The sequence below is a fragment of the Protopterus annectens genome, chromosome 2.part1 (assembly GCF_019279795.1).
Source record: "Protopterus annectens isolate FY-2018-M chromosome 2.part1, PAN1.0, whole genome shotgun sequence".
NCBI lineage: Eukaryota > Metazoa > Chordata > Ceratodontiformes > Protopteridae > Protopterus > Protopterus annectens.
Window position 1 is genome coordinate 1,037,034,419 of NC_056729.1, and position 20,368 is coordinate 1,037,054,786.

The window sequence follows — 20,368 nt, forward strand, 5'->3', positions numbered from 1 at the left end:
ACTCTCCTGCGTATATCACACAGCTTGTTAAGCAGCAGTGTACCAACACTGTAAGGTCACCAAGCAAGCACCACATCCCATTCCAGCACAAGCAGAAACAGAAGCACTAAGTAAAGCAAATACTCCTCTAACATCTAAGCACCCCGTTTCAGTTGTAAATTCAAAATAGTTAAATTAAATAACATGCTTAAAAAAAAAAAAAGAAAGAAAGAAAAGTTAAAAGGAAATAACACCTATACCATAAAAATATCTCTACTTTTTTATTAATTTATCTCAAAATTAAAAAAATAAGACATAAAATTAGAACAACCCATGTACCCTATAAAGAATAATGCTTTCACACTGTGTATAAATGATTATGACCTTTTGAACTTTGCCCTTGAGGTCATAATTATTTGTATATGTCTTCAGAACTCTTAAGTCCTCGGTAAACATTGTTAAAAGTAGCTGTTCCCCTCAAAGTTTATTTAGTTTCAGAAAGAGTAAGAGCATTCTTTAAGTAAATCTCAGAATGTCAATGTAATGCAATTTATGTATGTAACAACACTGTGCTACCAGCAGTATGCTTAGAAATTATTAAATATCATCACTGGCCTTCTCACCAGTAATATTTTGTGAACAAAAATGTACTTACCAGACTGACAGATCTAGACCAGAACTCCATCCACATTAACAGCAGGACCAATTTATTTTACTTTATTGACATTTGATTACTGGAAAAGCCCGACTGGGTAAGAGCCCATTTTCAGTGGAGGCCCAGGGAGAAAAGCTCCAAAGTATTACAAAACATTTTAAGAATAATAATTTTATAGTCTTTAAAAATAATACAAAAAACTGTTTAAGTAACTACAACAATAATTAAGTAACTACAATTAGATATAAAATGAAAATATTTGTTAAAAATAAATACAAATTATACGACAATGATTTAATAGTTTAGAGAAATTTTTGCCAGTTTACAGAGAAATTTAAGCTTTCCCAGTTTATTATTTCCTTTTATTCAAACAACCTTCTTTTCCTGATGTCTAATATGCAATGTCAAAGCATGGTATAAAACAATAACAAAAATAAGTATCTGTAGGTCACATCTGCTACAGGGAAGGGGGTTGGTGAGAGGGCATGTTGACAAGGATGGACCTGCTCATCCAGATCTATTATTATAAGTATCTACATTTATTTACAAAATGTTATTGAAAAGCCCAAGCATGCTGCCTACTACATGCTGAATGTACTACTGATAATAGAACGTAGCATTCACATTTAGTTGGTGAAGTTCCAGCCTGGTCAACAGGAGAGAGTTTCATGCTTAGCCTTGTAGATGGTCGCCTACATGGGAACATTCTACTGATAATCATGGCTGTGAAGGAAGATCTAGATCCAGGGATCACATCCAATGTACAGTGTCTTACAAAATTATTCAGTGAAGCCCATGTAGCTGTTGCACAAATAACGTAGCCACTGCTCTGAATGAGTGATCTCTAGCTGTGAAGACAATGTTCTGCTGTATTTCTCTTAATAAAATTTAATACAATCAGTCAACCAGCTGAATAATGTAACTTTTGAAACTTTCAAACTCAGTTTCTTATTACAGAATTACATTGAAACTCTTCTAGAAGAAGTAACAGCTACTAGAAATAGTGCTCCAGGACAGGGACTTCAACTCCACAATTGCAGCTGGCTCAAAAGAAGGAAGAGTAAGCTTTTTCAATACAATGTATAAATATCCACAGAGGAAGAGGATCCTAAACAGGATCCTTTAAAGTAAACTAGTATCAAAAGGCTACAAAAGATAGTCGATCGCTACCAAAACTGATGCTATGATGACAGCTAAACCTTTAAAAGTAGCCTATAGCGGATATAGAAAATACATCTTCTTACTTTTGTACGTCTTTCTAACACTGTGCCTCTGGGTAGAAGTAAGATGCTGGACTACCATCATGGGGGTGGTGGTGGGGTGTTAAGTAAGAATTTGGACTTTGAAGGGAGTAGAGATCTAGCTCTTGATTTCAAAAGAGATGAGTCAGTAGGGATCTAAAAGGCCTTAGACACACAGGCTTCTCCAGAAATTGTTACATGAGTGGAACCATATTTGCTGAGACCAAACTGAGGCTACCAGAATACTTTGGACTTGTTTTGACTGGCTTTCTGAATGAACACACACTAACAGAAAACTGAAATATAAAAAAGAAGTCATGAGAGCCACTTCTGCATGACAGCATCCCTTGGATGTTCCTCCAAACCAGGAAAGAAGGAGAAAAAAAAAAGATGCTGCACATACTGATGGCTAGGAAAGCAAGAAGGTCACAGCAAGGCTTTTCAACACTAACAGAAGAGTTTCCATGCCTGGACTGAGGGACCACTACAAAGCATTAGCAGGCAGCAACTCAGCTTATCCACCAGAGAACTGGCTACCCTGAAAAATGGCTGGCAACCAGTCAGAGGTTTGTTAACAAAACCCATTCTAATACTCTCATAACTTCTAAACTGAAAGGGTAGGATTAAGTCCCCTTTTCTTGTCTATAAACCAAACCACTGCTACGTTACCACTGTGGATGTTTATAACACTAAGGGGTAGGGAGTCCTGAAAGACTTGCAGTGTGAAGAGAACTGCTGTCATCTCCAGATCTCTGATGTACCAACTGGCCTCTGAATGTAGCCACACACCATGGACATTCTGCTCCTGACAATACCTTCTCCACCTTACGGCATAGGCATAAATGGGGACTGGTATTGCTAATAGTAGCACAACTAGGGTGGAATGAAGGGGACAAAATGTTAGGGGGCATGATCAGCCATCTGATCCATCATCCTGATTCTCAATAGCTCCTTAGTGCAACCCTACCTTTTAAACTCTGGTATTTTATTTCTGGTCAAACCTGAGCACTGTAGAGCTTCATGTGTGGAGTAAAGTGTAGCAACTGCAGTTTGCTACAGTTTAAAAGTAAAAAAAAAAGAAAAAAAAAATTTTTAAACTGAAACCTTAGCTCATTAGCTCTCTGTGTGGGGTATTAACTGTAGGAGCTGTTACACATGGAATGGGTACCTGTTTGCATTAAGACAACCAATTGGCATCCTGCCATTTTGCAAAAGTCCTTTTTTGTTTTTATGCTGTTCACTTGAATGGCTGAGGGGGTGGGGAGCATGCTCATGGGGCTGGCACAGGGAGCTGGTTAAGCCAGCTACGCTTTTGTTTCGTAAGGTGTGGATTTGGAATGGACTACCTAAAATTATCTACGGAGTATAAAGCCACAACCTGCAGAAGTGATCTGGAAGCACTGGAAAGCTTGATGTGAGGTGTCATAGGATATAAAAGCTAGGACTGCTGAACTTTTAAGATCTGTTGTAGAACTTTCAGGGAGAATATGTCAAGTGAAACCATGCATGGCTGCCATTATTTCCTGGGAAATGAGATATATGAATGCTGTTACTGACTGAGACTGAACAATGAGTTAGACTAAGTGTTATGATACAGGGATATCATCAATGGGAAGACAAACTTTGAATGACAGAGCATCCAGGATACAATCTATAAAAATCAATATCTGAGAGTGCACCTAACTGTATTCTGTTGTTTTCACTGTAATCTTCAGTGACTGAAGGAGACCGAGAAGAAACTGTCATGCTGACATTAACATGTGCCAATAAGGTGCAGCTGCACACGGTCATCCAGGTAAAGATACACCTTCACCCCTAGCAGCCTCTGGTTGCTGTGACACTGAGGCACATTTGATGAACTCCCTGAGGGCTGAGTTGAGACAAAATGGCACAGTCCAGAACTAGTTACAGCTGGTTCCCACAAAGAAACACAAAACGTTCCCAAATTCCTTGGCATTCTTGATATGGAAGTAGGTGTCTCAGAGGTCAAAATGGCACATCCAGTCACCTTCTGAGAGAAAAGGAAGAAGGGACTGTACTGTCGCCATCCAAAAGGTTTCTTTTGAGATAAATCTAGTGAGGGCACTCAAGTCTAATATGATCTAAAGTTCTTTGTTTTTTAGGTGTCCCAAAAATAACCTTTTCTGGTTTAGTGTGACATCCTGGATCACTCTCTTATTTGTAATGAAGTTTAATACTTCATTTTTTTTTAGAAACTTTTGACAGGCTAGGACATCTGTTAAGAGGACACAGTGTGGCAGAGATGGCATGGGGTGTGGAAGGTTATACTGCAGCCTCTGAATGTTACAATCTTTATCTGCTTGCCCTACGGGATGACTAGCCATGCCTGCAAATGCAGTGACAAACTATTCCAAATTGCCCCAGAGTGGGACAGTTGAGGGAGGTCTCAAGGATTCTTGTGCTGCTGTCCCAAGGGAAGACAGTGATTCTCCTGCTGTTGCCAATTACTCATGCCTTTGTGCTGATGCCCATTTTGAAAGTTACCATAGATTTGTTAGTCCTGCTTGGACCTCTGGATGTGTTGTTTCTGCTGGCTACCCTGAAATAAGAGTAAATGCAGGCTTCCCTGTTTCATAAAAAGGTATATAGCAAAGACTGAAATTTTTATCATAAAAAATGTCTAAACTTAAACCAGTGTGTCTCTGTCTCAGATGTTACCTGTTTACAACATACAACAGATAAGTTCTGGATAGAATGTTTTTAATAGAACAATATGAGTAAAATAGGAGGGTTTACTAGCACGTGAAAATTTCAGATGCCTTACTACCTAATGCCTACTGACATATTCCTACTGCTGATGAGGCTAGACCTTCTCACGCCAGATCACCAGAGACTAGCTGGGAATTGGCTGCTTAAAACACTACTAACACAAATATATTTTTCACTGGATGAAGTGTTGTTACACACACAATTAGCTGTGTTAGTATTTAGTGGCCCTTGTTAAATCTGTTGCTACCAAAAAAAAGAAAATGCATGCCTATGCATTCATAAAATGAATCATTACATCTACAGGCTCAGACGGTGATGGAGGATCTTGGAGGTGTAGCTTGAGATATCTTGTGTCACTGAATGCTCCTTTAGATATAACTGCTTTCTTGCTATGTTTTTTTACTCTACTCTTTTTGATAGGAGTCATAGGATCTTTTACATCCACCTAAGCTACCACCAACTCAACCAGATAACTACCTCCTTGCTATGTTATATTCATTGTTGTTTTTTTTTTTTTCAGTTTATCCTTTGTTGATTGGGTTAGTCCTACTAAGTCAGTAGCTTCTTTTCATGGGAGACCCAAGGTGGTATTTATACTTCTAGTGGAAACATGGCCAGGGCATCAGGGAACTTCTTGTATTCTTTTTTATAGGAGTCATAAGATCTGTTACATCACCTACGCTACCACCGTCTCAACCAGAAGGGGCCTCAGTTTAATATCTCATCCGAAGGAGGGCACATTCAGTAGTGCAGCACTCCACTTGTCCTGCACTGCAGTGTCAGCAATTTATCTACCTAGTGTGGGAATAGAAGCCCTAATGTGGGAATAGAAGCCACAGCCTTTTTCACCAAAGGTGAGTGTACTATCTGTTGTGCCACTTACTCATTAAGACAGCAGAATACCTTTTATAAGAAAAAAGGATTTTACACCCTCTGAGTTCTCTTACTGGTGGTGCCAAATTTTTATATATATTGCAGCATAACAATGTTGCTTTCATCAATGGTGATAACCTTCCTATGTGACACTGATGATTGACACCTGTATAAAGCTTTAACCATGCAAAATAAGAATCCTTATTGTATAAACATCCAAGATCTGTAGCAATTATATGTGGTTCCCAAAGTAGAACGGTCTCTGCTGACACTAAATGCTTGAATTCATCTGAACAGTAGCTGCATAACATCACCCTACTCACTCTCTGTTCTTGAATGTATAGATAGTTGTCCATAACTCTGTCTCAGCAACAAGGCTTAAACCAATCAGACTAAAGGTGCACTTTAATACTTGTTTTAATTTTGGCTTTCATAACAGCTCATATTCTGACACGTTTCAGATGTACAAAAGACATAGTATGAGACACTGCTTTGAAATATGTGCTGTGGTTTCATGTAAGCAAGTCCAAATCAGACTGATCCACTTACTTGTATGCACTGCTTAGTTTAGTAACTTCTCCCTCTGTCAGTACAGTTACTTTTAGTAGTTTATACAAATGTAGCTCCCCATCCCTGATAATCAATACCCGGTTTGTTTTCATTACGTAACATAACATTTGCACCACTTTCAATGCATTTCACCTACTTTTGTGTTTAATCTGGCAAATCTGACAACTGAAATTTAAATTATACAAGAACAACTGGCACAAAGAGGACAGCTCCATTTCAGAATCCAGTGTGTGTAAGTTAATTTGCCTTAATTGTAGGTGTTTCAACAGATCACTGTTTCTGTAGCTATAACTAAATGGGATATATCCCTACCAAGGATGAGATGCTCAGACAGTCTGCAAAGCTTTAGGCTCCTTTCTCGTTCACAGTACTTCTACTCGCTGGTATAAGAGGGACTTATGGGAGCACCAAAAATAAGAGCCTTCTTGCACAAAAGGGAAGATGAATCCTGAAGTTCTACAAAAAAATTAGACAAAGCCAGTAAAGATTCTCATGCTGTGTTAGGAGGGCAAGGATAAAGTAGGGTATCCCACCACAGCTTGGGAAGAGCAGCAAAGAAAGAAAGAAAGAAAGAAAGAAAAAGAAAGAAAGGAGAAGAACAGAGTCTGCAAATATATATGCAGTAGTAGTCTATTCAAACAGCTGCTGTTAGGGTTAAGTTAATTTGCCCAACTGTATTCATTAGATCATTGTTACAGCAGCCATAACTATATGGGCCATTTGCAATGGCTTAGAAAGAATAGGTGGATGGATTAGGTCCAGAGTCCTTATATTATGGCTTGAGCAAATCTTGCTCTAGCTTTAGGGACTGAATCTAGCTTGTAGTGACTAGTACAGGTGTGTACAGAAGACCAAGTAGCGGGCACTATGATAGATATTGAGCCCAACCCTTTCCAAAACGCCACAGAAGTAGCCACAGTTCTGGCAGCATGAGCTTTGGCTTTCTGATGGTGACTTTTGCTATAGTGATAGTAACAAAACTGGATTGTTTCAGACAACTATTTGACATGGTTTGTATTTTAAAGTCTTAAGTCGCAGGTAAAAAGTTTGCTGTCTATGGACATCCAAAATATGCAGGATTCTTTCTCCTCTGGTTTTAGGTTCAGGCTAGAACAGAGAGAGAGGGAGATGAATGGTCTGATTTAAAGTAAACTTGCAGTGGATGCAAGTAAAAGTAAACAATGCAGTGGATGCAGTGGAAAGATAAACTCACAGAGAGAAGGTAGGACTTTCAGCATACTTGTGTACCAGTATTGACTGAGTGTGAGGGATTACCTCTCAGCAGTCCCTGATTTTGCTTAAAAAGTTTGTCTGTTCATCCCTACCTGTGCTGCCAACATATTTTTATATTTCTGAATATTTTATGTGACGCTGTTTTAGCTGAGCTGACTCCATTCTAGGATGATTTATCAAATTGTGTGTTTGTGTTTGTGTTTGTGTGTGTGTGTGTGTGTGTGTGTGTGTGTGTGTGTGTGTGTGTGTGTGTGTGTGTGTGTGTGTGTGTGTGTGTGCACGGCGAGCACGCACGTATGTTTGAAAGTGTGGGCATACAGAGAGAATAATTCTCAAAAGTCCCCAGTGTTGCCTCATTTTCATGGTCTGTGGTATTCTTGTATATTACTCTGGATTGCAGTCATAATAGCAGGTGTGTGAGTTTCAGACTTCGCATCTTTCTGCAAATGTTTAACTTGAATAGCAAAAACGGAGAACTGCTTTATTAATATATATATCTTTTTAATAAATCAATTCCTTTGTTTTTTTTCGTTTTTATTAGTTTTGTAAGTTACTTTTTCTCAACTTTTACCTTCTTTTCCTGAATCTAGCAACTTCCTATGTAAATAAGTGCAATACTTAAAACCTGTCCCTGATGATCTTTATCCCTGACTCTTGAGATATGCAGTTGAAGGGAGGTTGGAGTGGGTTTTTAATTTCTCTATAGACTGGCTAAAATTTCTCTAAATATTAAATTATTGTCATATAACTTGTAACTGTTCTTAACCAATGTTTTCATATTGGCATTTAAACTGTAGATGTTTTGTATTATTTTTCAAGATTGCACAATTGTTGCTCTTAAAATGTTTTTGTAATACCTTGGAGCTTTTCTCAGTGGGCCTCCACCAAAATGGGTTCCTACCCGGTCGGACTGTCAACCCAGTTGGACTTTCACAGTAATCAAATGTCAATAAGTAAAAAAAAAAGAGTTATGTACTCACCATAACTTGGGATCTGTGCTACCCAGTGTCATTATTCATCACGGATGAGTCATGGATCCGACCTTGGATCTGAGCTGGCAAAAGCGAGCAACAGCTCCTGAGCTGAAGCTCCTCCCCTCTCCTTACTTCCTACTACCCATGATCCTCAGATCGAGTTTGCTAAGGAACCGTCCCATACAGGGACCTAGATTACACAGAAATACAGACCACTAGCCCACACAACACCCCCAAGGTTCCCTTGGCCACCAGAAGGAGGGGGACGGATGGTGGGAACATGATGAATAATGACACTGGATAGCACAGATGCCAAGTTATGGTGAGTGCATAACTCTTTATCTGATGCTATCTGTGTCATTATTGATCATGGATGGGTCAGAGTCCCCAGCTACCCAAAATCCTGGGAAGCCTCAAGGATGGACATGGCAGAGCACAGCAGAACCAAAGGAATCCCTACCCCTAGACACCAGATCTAACTTATAGTGTGTCACAAAGGTATGTGGACCTGACCAAGTGGCTGCAGCACAGATGTCAGCCAGTGACATCATGGCCCAGAACGCAGAGGGTGTAGCTACAGGCCTAGTAGAATGGGCCTAAAGAGGCCTGGGAAGATCCTTGTGGTTAATCTGATAAATGTGACCTATGCAGGAAACAATGCAACAAGAGATGGAGACTTTAGAAATGGGCTTGCCTCTCCTGGTCTGAGAGAATGCCACAAAAAGGTGGTCTGATCTTCGAAATTCCTCAGTCCTGTTCAGGTAAAAACACAGCTGTCTATGCACATCCAGGCAATGCAGCTGATACTTGCCTTTGTTAGAAAAAGTGGGGAAAAAGACTGGAAGCTGTATAGACTGGTTTAGGTTATTTTCTGAAGCCACCTTGGGAATAAAGGAAGGATTGGTTCTAAGAGAAACCCTATCCTTATGGAAAACCATAAAAGGAGGTTTGATACACAGGGCTTGCAACTCAGAAACTCTCTTGGAGGTGATAGCTACCAGAAGAGCTGTCATCCAAGACAAGAACTTGGCATCACATGTTGCAGCAGGTTCAAAAGGAGGAAGGGTCAAAGATTGCAACACCAAAGAAAGATCCCACAGGGGAGAAGGGTCTTCCAAAGGAGTAAGAACATTCCCTTTAGAAAAGCTTTGGACTATCTGGAAGAAAGAACAGGACTAACGTCCAGATGAAAGTTGGATATAGCTGCCAACTGGAGCTTTACCATTGAAAAACTTGCTCCTTGTTGAAAAAGACAAGAAAAGAAGGACAAGATAGCAGAAATGGGGGCTGAAAAAGGATCTAAATCCCTTTGATGAGCCCAAATGGAAAACCTCTTCCATTTGCTGAGATAGACCTTCTTGGTAAATGGCTTCTGGGAAGCCAAAATAATATCCTTCACCAGGGAAGGCAACTCTGTTTGGCTGATGATAACTGGAACTGGAGGAACCAGGCTGTCAGTCTCAAGGACTTCAATTCAGGAGGGGGAAGCCCACCTGGATGGGAGATAAGATCTGGAGCCGAATCCAATATCCAAGCTGGATATTTCAGATGAGACCAGAGAAGGGAGAACCACGTCTGTCAAGGCCAAAAATGGGCAATGAGGATGAGTTGAGCCTTCAGGTGCTGGGTTTTTGCGGAACTTTGGGAATGAAGGGGACTGGAGGACAGGCATATTGGAGATCCAGAGGCCAATTGTGAATCAGAGCATTTCTGGGGGACTCCCCCCCAGAGAGGGGATTAGGGCAAAAAAGGTGCTGCACTTGTGACTGTCCCAAGATGCAAACAGGTCACAGCACGGGGACCCCCATCTGCTGAAGATTCGATCCACCACTGATTGATTCATGGACCACTTGTGAGGACTCAGAATGGTCCTGCTCAACTTGTCTGCTAGCATTTTGGACACACTGGGGATGTGTGTTGCAAGGAGAAAGCGACCTGAGGCCATTGCCCATTCCCAGACTCTCATGACCTCTCTGCACAGAAGGTAAGATCGTGTTCCCCCTTGCTTGTTGACATACCCGACCATTACCATGTTGTCTGTCTGAATGGTTACCTTCCCGAAAGGGAGGAGTTCTTGGAAAGCTTGCAACATCAGTAGGACCACTCTCATTTCGAGGACATTGATATGTAACTTAGTCTCTGACAGGGACCATGTGCCTTGGATCATCCTTCCCTGGAAATGCCCCCCACCCAACCCCAACAGGGAAGCATCTGTGGCCACTGTGGCTTGGGACAGAGGAAAGCAAAAGGGTCTTCCAAAAAGGAGATCCTAGATCTGGATCCACCAAAACAAGTGATGTTTGTAGACCTGGGAGATTCAAATCATGGAAGACGTGAAGTGAAGACAAGGGGACCATTGTACTGCCAGAGTCCATTGGAGCACCCACATCTGAAATCTGGCATAGGGAATCAATTGGATGGCTGCAGGCTGGGACTTGATCCCGGTCCAAAATGGAATGGACTTGCTGCTTTATCATAGTTACTCTGCTGTGGGAAAGAGCCGCTGTCTCCGACAACGTGTCGAGAACCATCTCTATGAATTCCAGTCTTTGGCAAAGGGAGAGGTGCGACTTCAGAAAATTCACTATAATGCCTAGGTCTTGAAAGAGATTCAGGGTGAAATCCATTACATGAAAGAGAAGATGCTTTGTGGGAGCCATAAGGAGCCAATCATCCAGGGTAGGGAAAGACCTGAAATCCTTGCAGCCAGAGATGGACTGCAACCACTACCATACATTTGGTGAATACCCGGGGGGATGAGGTGAGGCCAAAGGGCAGGGCCTTGAACTGATAGTGATTGGTCCCCAGCCAGAAGTCCAGGAATCTCCTGGAGTATCTGTCTATTCTGATGTGATAGTACACGTCCTTGAGCTCTATGTAGCACATCCAATCATCCTTGCGCAGAAGTGGCAGAATGGACTGAACAGTGACCATCTGGAACTTTGACTTCTGGACTGACAGATTCAGTTGACTGAGGTCCAGGATGGGACACAGATCCCCCTGTTCTTTTTGGCACTAAAAGAAGCGAGAGTAAGTTCTGGATCCTTGCTGTCCTGTTGGGACCCTTTGGATGGCCCTTTTTTGAAGGAGGTTGCGGACCTCTGTGAGAGCCAACTCCCTTTGGTGGGGTGGAACATCTGGGAGTGACTTCTGAAGTTGGGGGCAATTGAGTGTAATGATATAACCACTGGACACAATGTTTAGCATCCACCTGTCTGAGGTGATGGTCGCCCAGGCCAGTTGGTGCAGGGATATATGACCCCCGACTGCTTCCAGGGTAGGACAGTCAGGCAGCACTTCAAGGGCACTGCTGGGGCTTTACCAGGAAAGGCTTTCAGAAGCCTTGATTTTGTGGACCCCCTTTGCCTCTAGGGTGGCGCCTGTTGTCAAATCCCCTTCCCCAGCCAGAAGAGGAGGATTCCTGTGGACCATCCTGGAAGGAATACTTCACCTTACGGAAAGTACAGTTGTGTACACTTACCATAAATGTAGAAATTCAAGTGTATTCACTGTTCCAGTCATCACCTGTGGGTTATTTCTGCTGTGGTAGCCCTCGGTTGGCCCAAATACCAGAGTCAATGTTTTCGTGCACCGGCTGCTGTCACCTGGAGTCTGACGTTAGGTCATCAGTGCTATAAAGCAAGGCAGCCGGCATCATTATATCTGTTTTTCTTGCCCTAACCCATCAGAAGCACAAGGGAAAAGAGAGAGAAGTGGTCCTGGTGGCTAATGACCACCTTGGGAAGCTTGTGTTCCCTCTAAGGGAAGATGTTAAGTGGGGGATGGAGGGAGGGAAATCAAGGCTGCAACAGGGAATACACTCGAACATCTACATGTATGGTAAGTGTACACAACTGTACTATGTTCTTCGTGTTTCACTGTTGCAGTCATCACCTGTGGGAGGATTCCCAAAGCTGAGGAAAAGGGTGGAAGGATAGGCAGAGTCATAGGTTTGGGACAGGAGGCCCTGCAGAATTGCAGAGGCAAACCCTGCCCTAGACTTAGAAAAAAGGGATAGGTGGTAATGCTTTGTAAAGGTATGGACAGAGGTCCAGTTGGCCGCTTCCAAGATGTCCCTGGAAGGTACTCCTCTGAGAAAGTCAGTGGAAGTGGATGTTGCCCTAGTGGAGGGGGTACAGATAGACTTAGGGATGGCTTTCCCATGTAGTCTGTAGCACAAATGGATACAGTGTAAAATCCATTTGGAAATGGTTTGTTTGGAGATGGGCTTCCCCTCTGCCCCTGAGGCAAAGCTTACAAGAAGCTGGTCTGTTTTTCTGAGTGGCTTAGTACGGTCTAGATAGTATCTGAGTTGTCTGTGCACATCTAGTGAGTGCAGAATTCTATCCCCCTTGTTTTGAAGGTTGGGAAAGAAGGTGGGAAGGTGTATGGCCTGGTTAAGGGTCACATCAGGTACCACCTTGGGCATAAAGGAGGGGTTAGTCCTCGGGGAGAGTCTGTCTGCATGGAAAATTAAGAAGGGCTCGACAGCCATGAGAGCTTGAAGTTCCGAGACCCTTCTGGCTGAGGTGATAGCTAGTAGGAAGACAGTCTTCCAAGAGAGGCATTTCAAATCTGCTGAAGCGGCAGATTCGAAAGAAGGCAAGGGTAGTTTTTCTAACACATAATTCAGGTCCCAGGATGGCATTGGATGCCTTCTTGGAGGCCTGATATTTGAAACCCCTCGGAATTGCTTAATCAAAGGATGAGAGAAGAGGGGTGGGTCTGAATCATAATGGGCAGAGATGGCCGAGGCATGGATTTTAATAGAGGAGAAAGAGAGGCCACTATTGAGCAACTCTGCTAGGTAATCCAGAATGACAGGGATGGAAAGTTGGGAGGTACTGCCCTCTTTTGATCATTTCCAGGAACAGAATCTTTTCCATTTTCCTGCGTAGGATTTTCTTGTGCTGTGCCTTCTGGCCTCTGTGATGATGTCCAGGACCTGTTTGCTTAACAGGGACTCCTTGTTAGTTTTTAGTGTATGAGCCATGCTGAGAGTTTGAGAGTCTGTAAGTCTGGGTGCAATACCTTCCCCCTCTCCTGGATCAAGACATCTGACATCAGGGGAAGCAGCAGCTTTGGGGGCTATAAGGTCAGACTGCATAATAAGGAGTACCAATGCTGTCTGGGCAATCTGGAGCAATGAGGATGGCCTTTGGTCTCGCCTCTCTTATTTTGATCAGAACCTTGGGAATAAGGGCCAGAGGAGGGAATGCATACACAAAGAGGGAGCTCCATGGGAAGGTCAAGGCATCCATCTTCCATGCTAGCAGGTGATATTGTCTGGTACAGAACTTGTGCAGCTGGTTGTTGAGGTGCGAGGCAAAAAAGTCCACTTCTGGGGTCCCCCACTCCTGGGTGATTTGCAGAAAGACTTTTCTGTGGAACTGCCATTCATGGGGGTCAAGTAAGTTTCTGCTTAGGTGGTCCACCAGGTGTGTTGTTGATCCCTGGGAAGTATTGGGCAATTAGGTGTAGCCCGATGGAGGTGGATGTGAGCCAGTGACTCATGGCAAACCTGCACAGGGGGTAAGATTAGGTGCCTCCCTGCTTGTTGATGTACCACATAATTGTGGTGTTGCCTATTTTTATAAGGAGGACCCCTGGCCTGAGATGGGGTTGAAAGAAGGTCAGAGCCTTTTGCACTGCCATCATTTCTTTCTGGTTGATGTGCAAGTGAAGTTTCTGGGAATTCCAAAGGCCTTGGGTACACCTGCCTGCTAGGTGATCACCCCAAGCAATGTCTGAGGCATCGGTGGTGATGGTCTGGTCAGAGAGGCGGAGGATGAAGGGAAGACCCTTGTTTATGGCACATGCCCCTGCCCACCAGAGAAATTCTGCCCTTATACAAGGGATCAGAGGGAGAGTGGTCTCTAGGGACTGAGAGTGCTGACACCAAAGGTTCTTTAAGTACCACTGAAGTTTTCTCATGTGAAGCCTGGCGAGAGAGATGAGAAGGATGCAAGATGCCATGTATCCCAGGGCTTGCAGGAACTTCCTCGCAGTGATGTGGCTTCTGAAAGCCAGCTGGGTGAAGCAGAGAGGCAGGAAGCTCTGCTTTTCTAGGGATAGGAAGGCCATTTGGGTTGCTGTATCTAGCACAGCTCCCAGGAAAACAATTTTTCTGGTGGGGTTTTGCTTTGATGTTTTCTCGTTGATGGTGAACCCTACGGAAGTTAGGAGTGATTTGACAAAGAGAAGGTCCTGGAGCAACTTTTCTTTGCACTCTGCCTGAATGAGGCAGTCATCCAGGTAAGGGTAAATCTGTATATTTCTCTGTTTGCAGAATGCTATAGCCGGGGCCAAGCATTTAGTGAATACTCTGAGAGCAGTAGATAAGCCACAGGGCAGTGCAAAGAATTGAAAGTGTTGATGGCCTGCTCTGAAGCACAGGAATTTTCTACACAGCTCCATGATGGGGATGTGGAGGTAGGCATCTTTTAGGTCTAGTGTCACAAGCCAGGCATTTTGTGTGAGCATAAGCAGGAGCTGCTGCAAGGTTAGCATTTTGAATGTGGGGACTAGCAAGGAGGTGTTCAGTTTGGATAGGTCCAGGATGGGGTGCCAAGTGCCCTCTTTTCTGGGAACAAGGAATAGTCTGGAGTAAAAACCTTTTCCTGTTTGATCTGGAGGGACACGTTCTACTGCCCCCTGGGATATTAGAGTTTGGACCTGATTCAATGCCTCTGCCCACTGGTTTGGCGGAAGATCCGAGTATCCTCTTGGAATAGGGAGTTCACTAAAGGAGAATCTGTATCCATGAGAAATGATTTTTAAGACCCATTGGTTCTTGGTTATAGAGACTCAATTGTCCTTGAAGAGGGTGAGCCGTCCTCCTAGTTTTTGATGAGTGAAAGGAGGGCAGTGGGGGTAGGGAGAGTCATTGTGAGTGCTTTCCATAAAAGCTTGGGTTAGAACTCCCTGCCTTAGAGATGGAAGTGGTCCATTGTTTGCTTCTTTGCTGGCCCTGGGATAGGGGCCTGGATGGCCTGTCCCTGCGGGGCTTACCTTGGCCCTGTCTGCTAGGTGCAGGGAAGGCCCAGTACTTGGAAAGCTCCTGCTGAATCTGGGAGGTTGAACTTGAAAGAAATATTTTACTGTTCACATAGATTTTGCTTTGTCTTCCATCTTTTTAAGTACCTCCTCTGCTTTTTCCCCAAACAGGTGTTCCTTATCTAGGGGTGCATCAATAAGTTTAGACTTGACATGATCAGGGACAGGTTGTTCCTTCAGCCATACATGTCTTCTAATAACAGATCCTGTCACTGCTGCCCTGCTAGAGGCTTCTAGGGCATCATATCCACATTATAATGAGTGCTTGGCCACTTGACAAGAAGAGTGTAGTAATTCTGACAGCTCTTTTGAGTTGGCACCATCAGGAGAGGTAGCAAACTTCTGTTTTAATTGTTCCAAAGTGTGTTGTTGATATTTTAACATATGGAATTGACAACTGAGTGCTCTGATAGCTAAGGTTGCAGAAGTGTATACTTTCTTACCCCATCTGTCCAGAGCTCTGGAGTCTTTGTCCGAAGGAAGAGGATTCTTGCAGAACTAGTTTTAGCTCCTTTGGGTACCTGTGTAATGACCTCAGGGTCTGCAGCAGGATTCCTGTACGGGTATTTGTGAGAATCTGGGACTCTGTAGTACCTGTCAGGTTTAGTTGGGGCAGGCCAAGAAACTCTCTAAGTCATTTCTTTGACTGTGGGAAGTCTTGAGATTCCCACTGAAAATGTTACCTGAGGGAGTGAAGGGTTTCCCCAAAGGAGAGGGCCTCTGGAGGGGAGGCAGAAGGGATGGATTCCTCTGCATCTGAATCCTCATAAACAGTTAAGGGATGTTGTTCTTCTTCAAAAGCAGAATAATCAGATTCCTCAGACTCTTGGTCTGTCATAACCTCTAGAGAAGGATGCCTTTTCCTTTTAGGAGTGGGAGCCTGAGAACCTTGGATAAGGGAGATGAGATCATCCACCATTTTAAGCATTTGAGCTTGGGGTGGGGAAGCAGTAGCAAGATGGTGGCTAGAAGCAGATTTTCTAGAAGTGGCCTGGCTTCTTGGCCTGAGAGAATCCATTGGTCTCTGAAAAGTGGTAGTCGGATGCAAAGACGTCATTTTTTGTCTGGAATCAGTAGTGCGAAAGGCCTCCTCAGAAGCCGGTGCCTGCGTTGCATCTCCGAACCCAACCAAGGCAGAGAGCCAATGGCTCGGAAGACGAAGTGGATTTCTGCGGCATACCGGACTCCAAAAGGGTCTCGGCAGAGGCCTGCATAGAAAGCAAGTCGGGCATCAGGGGCTGCGATAGCACCTCACTGAACTCCGGAGAACTGATGACTTGCTTAGCAGAAGTGTAGTCGGAAGGCTTAGCCTTGTGTGGCCTGTCTCTGTCTTTATTTCTAAGTTTTTTCGGAATATTGTTGGCTGATGGATGCCATATTGGAATTCAAAGATGGAAGACAAAAATAATTGTCTACAAAAAGAGCTCTGTGGAAAATGGTTCTCACATTAAAGAGGGCACAGAACCAGCAATGACGGACGTCGTGGTCTGGGCCCAAACAAGTGATGCAGTAAGAATGGAAGTCTCAGTGTGGCATCTGCTTTCCACAGGTGAGAAAATCGTTAAATTTTTCAGACAACGGTTAGAGCAAGAAGAAAGGGTCCCCGACGAGGTACTTAGCTTTAGACGTTTTCAGCTGAAATTCAATTTCTGGTAGCGACCGACCGGCAGTCATGTGAACTGCTTCTGTTACGGACTCCACAGCAAGAAAGACTGATGTAATGATATCAGCTGCCTTGCTTTATAGCACTGAAGACCTGATGTCAAGACTACAGGTGATGGCAGCCAGTGCACAAAAACATTGACTCTGGTATTCGGGCCGACCAAGGGCTACCAAAGCACGGATAACCCACAGGTGATAACTGCAACAGTGAAACACGAAGAACATCCATAGTTTCTTACTGCCCCTCTGAATCTTAGAAAAGGACCATTGGGGAGTAGCAAACTTGATCCCAATGTGTCTTACCTTTCTGCTGACTGCGGGTCAAAGTCTCCATGATTAAGGGACCGAAGATGGTGGACCCATCAAAAGGGGCATTGGTGATGGCTGCCTTGAAGTTGTCCACAAATCTGCATAGGCAGAGCCAGGCATGGCACCTGATGGCAATGCATGTACCCGCCACTCGAGAGGTGGCCCCAACCGAGTTAGAGATCAACCTCTTCGAAGCACTGGCTAGGAAGGTGAGAGTAGTGAGCTTCGGAGACACCACCTACAAAGTCTCTGGAGGCAATAAATATGAAAGGGAAGTGGAAAGCTCTGACACCAAATCCCTTTGTAGCCAGGTGAAATGTGCCATGTAGTTAGCTGTCCTCAATCTAAATGTGGCTGAGGCATACACATGCTTCCTGAATCGGTCTATCACCCTAGACTCCCTGTTATGGGGATGGACCGAGGAGCTGTGTTCCACAAGTTCCTTCTTGGTGGCTGTGGCAACCACAATAGCATTCACTGGTACACCTTTACTCCAGAAGGGCATCTCTTTTGGGGGGATAGGGAATTTGTGGGCACTGGTTCTACTGTGTCAGGCTCCTTCCAAGCCCTGCTGGCCATGAGCTGGACCAACTTATCCGCAGGGGGGGACATGCAGGAAGTAGATAGGCCAGCCCAGAATGCCTTCAGGAACATGGACTCCTCGGAGGATGGGGTTGGGGGAGCCCAACCACCCCACTCTTTAAGGATTTCTAGGACGTCACCAAAGGACATCTCTTTCAGCAGAAGTCTGGGGGACCCATCCCCTTCATTAAAGTCCATGTCATCTGTCAAAGACCCTGATGGGAGTCAAGGTGCCTCCTCTTGCATAACCTCTTCCAAGGAGGCTCCTCTGCCGGGGGCTCTGGGGAGGACTCAGAGGAGCAGGGGACCCAAGGGGGGTAACCCCCCTCTGAAGGCAATCTCGGGCTGGTTGACTCTGGACTAAAGATGAGGACTCGCTGCCCAACACGGAACCAGGTAATATAGGGTTCAGAGCTGAGGAGGAGGAAGCCAACCAACCGGATACGATCCACTCTATTGCCCAAAAGGTCATGGGACTGGACAAAGCCCCCTTCACCCTCTCCCCACCAGATGAGGTTGTGTGAGGTGGAAAGGGGGACCCCGGCCCAGTACCCACACCCCCAAACGATATTGAGCCCGAGCTGTCCAAGGGCGAAGCTCCAAGGGAAGAGAAAGTACAGTTATGTACACTTACCATAAATGTAGATGTTCGAGTGTATTCACTGTTGCAGTCATCACACTTGGGTAATCTGGCTGCAGGTAGCCCTCAGTTGGCCCAAATACCAGAGTCTTAGTATTTCTGTGTCAGATGCTGTCGCTTCTTCCATGACGTCAGGTCATCAGGGGTATAAAAACAGGCAGCCGATGCCATTACATCAGTTTTTCTTGCCCCAAATGTCAGGAGCCCCCAAACTGGGAGCTTGCATATGGTGTGGAAACCACCACCAGTAAAAAGTAAATACCAATACCATAAGGAATAGCCATAGAGAGGAGAGACAGAAAGATAGAGAAAACCAAGGGGCTGGAGGGAGGGAAACCAGGACTGCAACAGTGAATACACAACAACATATACATTTATGGTAAGTATACACAACTGTACTATGTTCTTCGTGTTTCACTGTTGCAGTCATCACACTTGGGTTGATTCCCAAAGCTGAGGAAGGGTGTAGGCAGGCAAGAAGAGTTAGGGCTGGCTAGTAGGCCCTGCAAGGCTGCTGTAGCAAATCCTGTCCTGGATTTGGAAAAGATAGGTAAATGTTAATGCTTGGTGAAGGTTTGTACAGAACTTCAGGTTGCAGCTTCCAGAATGTCCCTGGTAGGGACTCCCCTGAGAAATGCTGTAGAGGTAGAAGTAGCCCTAGTGTAATGTGTTCTGACCCCCTGAGGGGTTGATTTTCCATGGTGCTTGTAGCAGAAATGAATGCAGTGTGCTATCTATTTGGAAATGGTTTGTTTAGAAATAGCCTTGCCCTCTACCCCTGTTGCAAAGCTGACTAGCAGCTGGTCAGATTTTCTGAAAGGCTTAGAGCTATCAAGGTAGAACCTGAGCTGTCTGTGCACGTCCAAAGAGTGCAGGATCCTTTCCCCTTTATTCTAAGGTCTAGGGAAGAAGGTTGGCAAATGGATGGATTGGTTTAGGGCCATAGTGGACACCACCTTAGGCATAAAGGATGGGTTAGTCCTGAGGGAAACCCTGTCAGCATGGAAGATAATAAAGGGTTCCACCGCCATCAGTGCCTGTAGCTCAGACACTCTTCTAGCTGAAGTGATGGCTAGAAGCAAGGCTGTTTTCCAAGAGAGGAATTTTAACTCTGCTGTGGCAGCGGGTTCAAAAGGGGGAAGCGTGAGCTTTTCCAGTACAAGTTAAGGTCCCAAGCAGGTGTGGGTGCTCTCCTTGGGGGGCTTAAGTTGTTGGCCCCTCTCAGGAACTGTTTGATGAGAGGGTGCGAAAATAGAGTTGGCTCCGTATTGTAATGAGCTGAAATGGCAGAGGCATGAATCTTAATGGAGAAGAAGCATAGGCCTCTGTGGAGTAGCTCTGCTAGGTAATCCAGGATTAGAGGTAAGGAGGGCACTGCTGTGTCCTTTTCTTTAGACTGAATCCAAGAACAATATCTTTTCCATTTTTCCACATAGGATTTCCTAGTACTAGGTTTTCTGACTTCAAGAATGATGTCCAGCACCTGCTTACTTAGGGTTGCTGGTGGAGTGTTCAAGGAATAAGCCAGGCTGCAAGATTTAGGGTTTGCAATTGTGGATGCAAAATCTGTCCCTCCTGCTGTGGCAGCATGGTAGGGGTCTGGTGTAGGTGCCAGGGTGGTGCCATTGTCAGGCTGCGTGGGAGTGGGTACAGTGCTGGTGAGGCCAGTCCAGGGCAATCAGAATTGTCCTTGGTCTGTATTCTTTTATCTTGAGTAGTACTCTTGAGAGAAGGGGCAGAGGGAGAAAGGCATAGATTGAGAGGTTTTCCCATTGAAAGGATAGGGCATCCACCTTCCAGGCCCTGCTGTGAGGGTTCCTGGTGCAGAATTTGCTTAACTGGTGGTTGTGGGGGAGGCAAAGAG

At 44.4% G+C, this 20,368-nt stretch overlaps 1 protein-coding gene across 2 annotated transcripts in view; it reads right to left on the bottom strand.

Moving 5' to 3' along the window:
* The window catches only part of SORBS2 (sorbin and SH3 domain containing 2), a 3,647,154-nt gene that overhangs the window by 966,644 nt on the left and 2,660,142 nt on the right, over positions 1–20,368 (bottom strand). The gene's annotated exons all lie outside the window — the stretch shown is intronic.